The 6394-nt window shown below is 32.7% G+C and overlaps 2 long non-coding RNA genes across 2 annotated transcripts; both read right to left on the bottom strand.

Moving 5' to 3' along the window:
* Positions 1 to 1885: 1885 nt before the first annotated feature.
* Positions 1886 to 2707, bottom strand: LOC149248954 (uncharacterized). Its single transcript, XR_016265801.1, has 2 exons — positions 2477 to 2707; positions 1886 to 2304 (listed from the first exon to the last, which is right to left on the bottom strand). It is a non-coding gene; the product is annotated as an uncharacterized LOC149248954 (long non-coding RNA).
* Positions 2708 to 2890: 183 nt separating this feature from the next.
* LOC149248953 (uncharacterized) lies at positions 2891 to 4768 on the bottom strand. The gene is made up of 3 exons (XR_016265800.1): positions 4675 to 4768; positions 3705 to 3784; positions 2891 to 3578 (listed from the first exon to the last, which is right to left on the bottom strand). It is a non-coding gene; the product is annotated as an uncharacterized LOC149248953 (long non-coding RNA).
* Between the last annotated feature and the right edge of the window lie 1626 nt (positions 4769 to 6394).

Genomic DNA, 6394 nt, shown 5'->3' with positions numbered 1-6394 from the left:
GAACAATGCAAGCTATAAAATTCATCCCATTCATATGTAGTACATAACAAAATATCCTCTGGAGACAAGATAATTATAACCAATGATGCCATATCCTATTCTTCACACTACAACAAAACCAGCGATTTGCGCCAGATTTAGCACCAGATTTTAGTGCATTTTTTTTGTAATTGTGATGAGCAACCTGGCGCTAAATCTGGCTCTATTGTACAATTTTTAAAGCGTCCTTTTTTGCACCTGATTTTGCATCCTTTTTCACGATAGATTTTGCATCATTTTTTACACCAATTTATGCATCATTTTTTGTGTCAAATTTTGAACCAAGATTTGCATCTTATTTTATGACAGGTTTTGCTTCTAGTTTTGTGTCATTTTTTGCATCTATTTTTCATTCTCTTTTGCTTCCTATTTTGTGTCATTCTTTGCTTCCATTTTTGCACCATCATTTGCATCAAGTTTACACTGTATTTTGAATCCAATTTAACGTCTTTTTATGCATCCATTTTGTGTCAGTTTTTGCATCTAGTCTTATGCCAGGTTTTGTATCTAGTCTTACACTAGTTTTTGCTTCTATTTTTGCACCAGCTTTGGTGCCTATCTTTGCACCATGTGTTGAATTTGATTTAGCATCAAATTTTGCATCCATTTTTGTGCCCATTTTTGCATCTTTTTTTGGACCATTTTTTACATCCACATTTACGTTTGATTTGTCTCCATTTTTCCCATCTCATTTTGCAGCATATTTTGTGTCATTTGTTTCATCCAATTTTGCATCATTTTTAACACCATCTCTTGCATCTAATGTTACATCATTTTGAGCATCCAAATTTGCATTTATATTTGCATCTTATGTTGAGTCATGTGTTGTGTCCACCTTTGCATCTTATTTTGTGTCTAATGGTACATTCAATGTAGAGCCATTTTTTACGTCTAATTTTGTATTTGTTTTTGCACCAAGTTTTGCATCCAATTTTAAGCTATTTTATGCCTCTTTTTGCACCATTTTTTTGTGTCTACTTGTGTCCAATGTTGCACCATTATTTACACTGACTTTTTCATCCAATTTTGCATTTTTTTGGTGTCTAGTTTTACATCGTTTTCACCATCCAAATTTGCATCTTTTTTTGCCTCATTTTGTGTCCACATTTGCATATAATTTTGTGTCTGAGTTCGAGCCTAAATTTGCATGTGATTAGGAATCATTTTTTACATCCAATATGGCATCCTTGGTTTCACCTTTTTTCAGCCCCATTTTGCATCTTGTTTTATGTCTTTTCTTACATCTTTTTTTTTTCCTTTTTTGCACCCAAGTTTGCATCCCAAATTTACACCATTATTTGCATCATCATTTGGCATATTAATTTGTAACGTTTTTTGCTTCTTTTTAACACTCAACTTTGCATCTTATTTTACATCTAGTTGTTGTCTTTTTTTGCATCTAATTTGGTGCCCATTTATGTGTCCTTGTTTTTGCCCAATTTGATATCCTTTTGTATGCCATGTTTTGTTCCCTTCTTTGTGTCAACTATTGCACAATTTTTCACTTCTAATTTAAAACACTTTGTATGTCAATTGTTTGCATTTTGTATTAATTCCTAGTTTAACATCCAATTTTATTTTCAATTTTGCATCCATGGTTACATCCGCATTTGACTTCTTATATAGAGTATATTTTTCTTTACATATATGACCCCCTTTATAGATTCATAGTGAAATATATGATAGTTTCTAATATCATTAAAGCAGATATCACAATTCAAAATCATTTGTAAAGAAATTTAAGAGAAATTGACAACATCCATCCAAAAAAATAACAATGTGTCATTAACAATTTTCAAAACATGTATAAAATAGCAACATAATACTAATAAAATCAGTATTATTTTTAATCAAAACAACTAAAATTCAAATATGATTAACAAATCAAAATATTTCATGAATATCGTTATTCTACGATAAATTAACAACATACATAAATCAAACTCATCGTATGATTACAAAATCAAAATGTCTCATTGATATAGGGTAAATTCACAGCACCCATCTAAACATAACAATGTCATTCTACACAATAATTTCTTCATAAAAAACAATGCATGTGCATGCCTAGCTACCACCACCAAGATCATCCTCATGATCATCTTGACCATCCTCATTATTCTGATCCACATCATCACCAACACCGCAACTATCATCATCATCTCCTCCTTCACCACCATCATCCTCATCCTCATCCTCATCATCTCCTGATAAATGTTGAACATAATTTGGATCATCGTCTTGGCAATCATTACCTATAGCATTCTGACAAAAAAAATCAATATTACATGTTAGTATTAATTACATAACACAACGCATGTTTTTGTTATACAATGCTAACCATAAAATGAGGTAAGATATAATATCTAATAGTACTAAAAAATAAAATGAAAATATGGTTTAAAAGTATATTGGAAATCCAACTAAGATTACATACCATAGAGTCCATCCAAACAACAAATTCAACCCATCTTTTGCTGCAGCACCTCCTTTTCCAAATGATTTGGAGGTCTTCCATATTTTAGTTCCTATCAATCAGTAAATAGGGAGAAATTAGATAACAATGACTTTCTTCTAGTACAAAATTTATTAAAAAAATATCACATGTTTAATATACTTACAAAGGTTGTTATCAATGCTTTTAAACCTTTCCGGCCACTACGATGAGTGACTTTTGTCTTGGTTAACCTCGCCTTGGATGCCTTGTCCTTAAACATAAACCAATTCAATTTATTTTCACACAAATACATGTCTAAGATACTTATAAGTATTAATACATTCTAAATAATGTTAAATGAAAAATTCAATACCTGAATGCTCTCATTGCCGGCTTTTCTTTGTGCAGCCAACTTCTCATATGATTTTACAAGTTCTTTCCATACTTTAAAAGGTATGTCAATAGGTCTTTGTTTCAGTCTTTGATCTTGAGGCATTTTTTTAATTTTTCTTGTTTGGTTGCAACGAAACCTCTTACAATTGAGCGACATTTGCAATTTTATCTTCTTAACCGACCAACCGGTACCAAATTCATTCTCTATGTCTTGTACCACCATCTTTTTTAGGTGAAGTGGAATCTTGGAGAATGTGAGGTGAAGATGATCTCTAAATCGTTGAAGGCAGGAGTCCTTTAGCCTATTTAAGAATTGTTTTCCTGCTTCTGTCCTTCTTATCTCCCCTGAGACAGGGTCATACTCTATCTTGGTACCTAAACTACCAATAGATGATGCATAAGCTGAGGATGAACAAGAATTTGCAGTCCCAGGAGTTGCCACCACAGAAGATGTTTCAACACAATGTTCTTCATTATTGGTGTTTGATGTCAATAACACTTTTTTCGATTTTTTTCTTGATCCAAGAGAGGATGGGGAACTAATGGATTCTCCTAAAGCTTGTTGATTACCTGGACCTAGTTGATTAGCTTCAGGGGATTTTGTCTTAAGAAAATGCATTAGGGATTCAGCATCCAAAGATTGAAGTTTTTTGAGTCCTTCTATCCCAAAAACATCTTCAAGCAAGGACTCCGTTATCAGATTTTTTCCCTGTCCAAATTTCAATGATTTACCACAAAGTATAATTATAAAATTATAATTCTAACTTCAAACCTTAAACAAAAAATAAAACATATTATATTATGCAATTATGCTATAAAAACAAAGTAAGCTTACCTTTTCCGATCCACTTGCACCTCCTTCTCCACTTGCCATATCCTCAAAGTAGAAGAGATCGATAGAAAAGGATGTTCTCCCTTAAAAAACAAAGGATTGAAGGTGAATAATCTCAAAATGGCTCTCTAGGGCGGAATTTGCAAACAACTTAGTTAAAAATCCAAGTGACAATTTCTATTTTGACAATTTCTTCCTTTCTTGGAATCAGATTCTCCAGTGCTAAATGATAAAATGGTTCAGCTCTTATGCTGTCATGTATATAAAAGACCTCATGCCATTGTTCCCCCCTTCATGTTTTTTCCTAAAAAAACATTACCCTTTTTACATAATTACAAAATATAAAAAGCAGCGGATTTTTACATACTTACATAATACAAATAGCAGATTTTTAGCAATTAGAAATTAGATTTACCAAATTTCCAAATGTTTTTTATCTAATTACAGAACATAAACAGCAGCAGATTTTTACATAATTACATAATACAAACAGCAGCAGATTTTTACCAATTAGAAATTTCTAATTGGTAAAAATCTGCTGCTATTTGTATTATGTAATTATGTAAAAATCTGCTGTTGTTTATGTTCTGTAATTAGATAAAAAAAACATTTCAAAATTTGGTAAATCTAATTTCTAATTGCTAAAAATCTGCTGTTTTTATTACATAATACAAAAAGCAGCAGTTTTTATCTGCTAAAAATTTGGAAGATGAAGATCTTATTCAATTTCTGTATTTAGTTTCATGTGGCAAGAACAAGATTCTTCTAAAGGAACCTAGCACTGCAACAATATCTACAAGTGATAATTTTGAATTCAATCCTCCCTTTTCGCACAAGTTGAAAAATATTAAGATTCCACTTACATATATGAATGCAAATGAGAGGAACAGAGTGATCCAAAATGTAAAAGAAGACAGACATTTCTAAAAAGATTTAAGAATAGTTCTCATCATGAAGGCTAGAAAAATCTTACCTCAGCAACAACTATTGAGCGAGTGTGTTGAACAACTCCAAAGCACATTCAAGCCCAAACTTAAAGCAATAAAATCCAAAATTTAGGACTTGATCTCAAAGGATTACCTGGAACGTGACAATGAAAACAGTAATTTATTGAGATATATATCCTAATATTGTTGATTGAGATGCAAGTTGAAAACAAATCTGTAATGCAACTTATGGTTAATTTTGTTTTATTTTAGAGAAATAAAACATATCACAGATTGGATTTTCCATGTGAGTTCGATTGACTAACATAGAAATACTCTGTTTTGCGATAGAGGATAGAAATACATAAACTAACCCTGGCAATTCATTTCCAAAATTGTCAACTCCCCTTGATTCAGTCACTAATGGAGACTGCAGAGCATTTTCAAATGGTGTGCCAGTAACAACCTTATCATTATCTTATGTAAGCTCACGATTTGTCAATGGCGTACTACATTTTGGTCCAAATAATGTGTACAAGCAAGGAGATATATCATGGCCCTCAGTATGTCCAAGAGTCTTCAGTGGTGTGTCGAAGGATTCCATCCTCTGTTCCAGTGTAGGTGATGACATATTCTGTGAAACAAATTGTTTACTTATCTCTTGAAAGGAAAAAATGAAAAAATGTCACACATATAGTGCACCAACTGTGTACTATGTTCCTTAAGATGAATCTGATAAAGAAGATGGAAAAATATGAAGTTCATACATAATTTAGCTTACCTTTTCAGAATCCATCGCTGCTGTTTCATTTTCTTTCTGTAGATTCTATAACTTCCATAAACTAAGTTGTCCCACCAACCCAACACAACTCTCCTTTAATGAACTGTGCATAGCCTCATCACTTCCTATGGATTGCCTTGGCCTGTAAACAGAAATGGTATCTATGGTTTTCTTTGTGCTTCCATTAAGTTTTCAATTCATCAGCCTTCTGGAAGGTGTAGCATAAGATGACTCTGGAAGTTGTCCTTGTAAGTCCAATTGCAAAGTTTGCAATCTATTGCTCAAAGTCGGTATTCTGTCTACAATGAAAGCCATAATGAAATTTCCATATTGATCTGTATGTTTCTACACTCAACATCTGCATTGCACTCCTTATAAACCATCTCATAAAACCATTGTATCAATGCATACTAAGCTCACCAGAAATCTTTCTAATAATGACCATAGCTCCTGTAGGGATGGTATCGCCATAATGCATGCCACAACAGTAACACACTAAAGCCTACTAAAAGAGAAAGCTTGGATTGTGGTGTGACTCCCTAGCATATGTGATAAATGTACCAACTATACATTTCCCATTTCTCATTGGGTGACTCAATTGTATTTCCAATCATTATATTTTTGGATATTTTTATTGGTAGCTTTTTGGGATGTTATAAAGACGAGCGAGGCCAAACAATTAATTTAACTGTTATCATTCCAATTAAAATATCATCTCAATTTACAATTGAATTAGATTCTGCTACCATCATTAAAAATAAAATACTACCTAAATCTACAATTGAATTAACCTCGACAATAAATTTACAGGACACAAACGGGCCCTCTTCACGTGCAATCCATAGTTTTCAATCAATCGTTGATGCACTAGTCAACAGTGCAAATCTAGAGCAGGCTGTAATCGTGATATTGCCAAAATCATACATAATTCATTCTGGCATCTGGCCAGTGTGCAAGACACTGCACCATCCAATGAAACCACTGGT

The sequence above is a fragment of the Pinus tabuliformis genome, chromosome 7 (assembly GCF_031772625.1).
Source record: "Pinus tabuliformis cultivar Carrire ecotype Pingquan chromosome 7, CPIR1, whole genome shotgun sequence".
In the NCBI taxonomy this organism is placed as follows: domain Eukaryota; kingdom Viridiplantae; phylum Streptophyta; class Pinopsida; order Pinales; family Pinaceae; genus Pinus; species Pinus tabuliformis.
The sequence above is the reverse complement of the archived record's forward strand: the minus strand, read 5'-3'. Positions and strand labels throughout refer to the sequence as shown.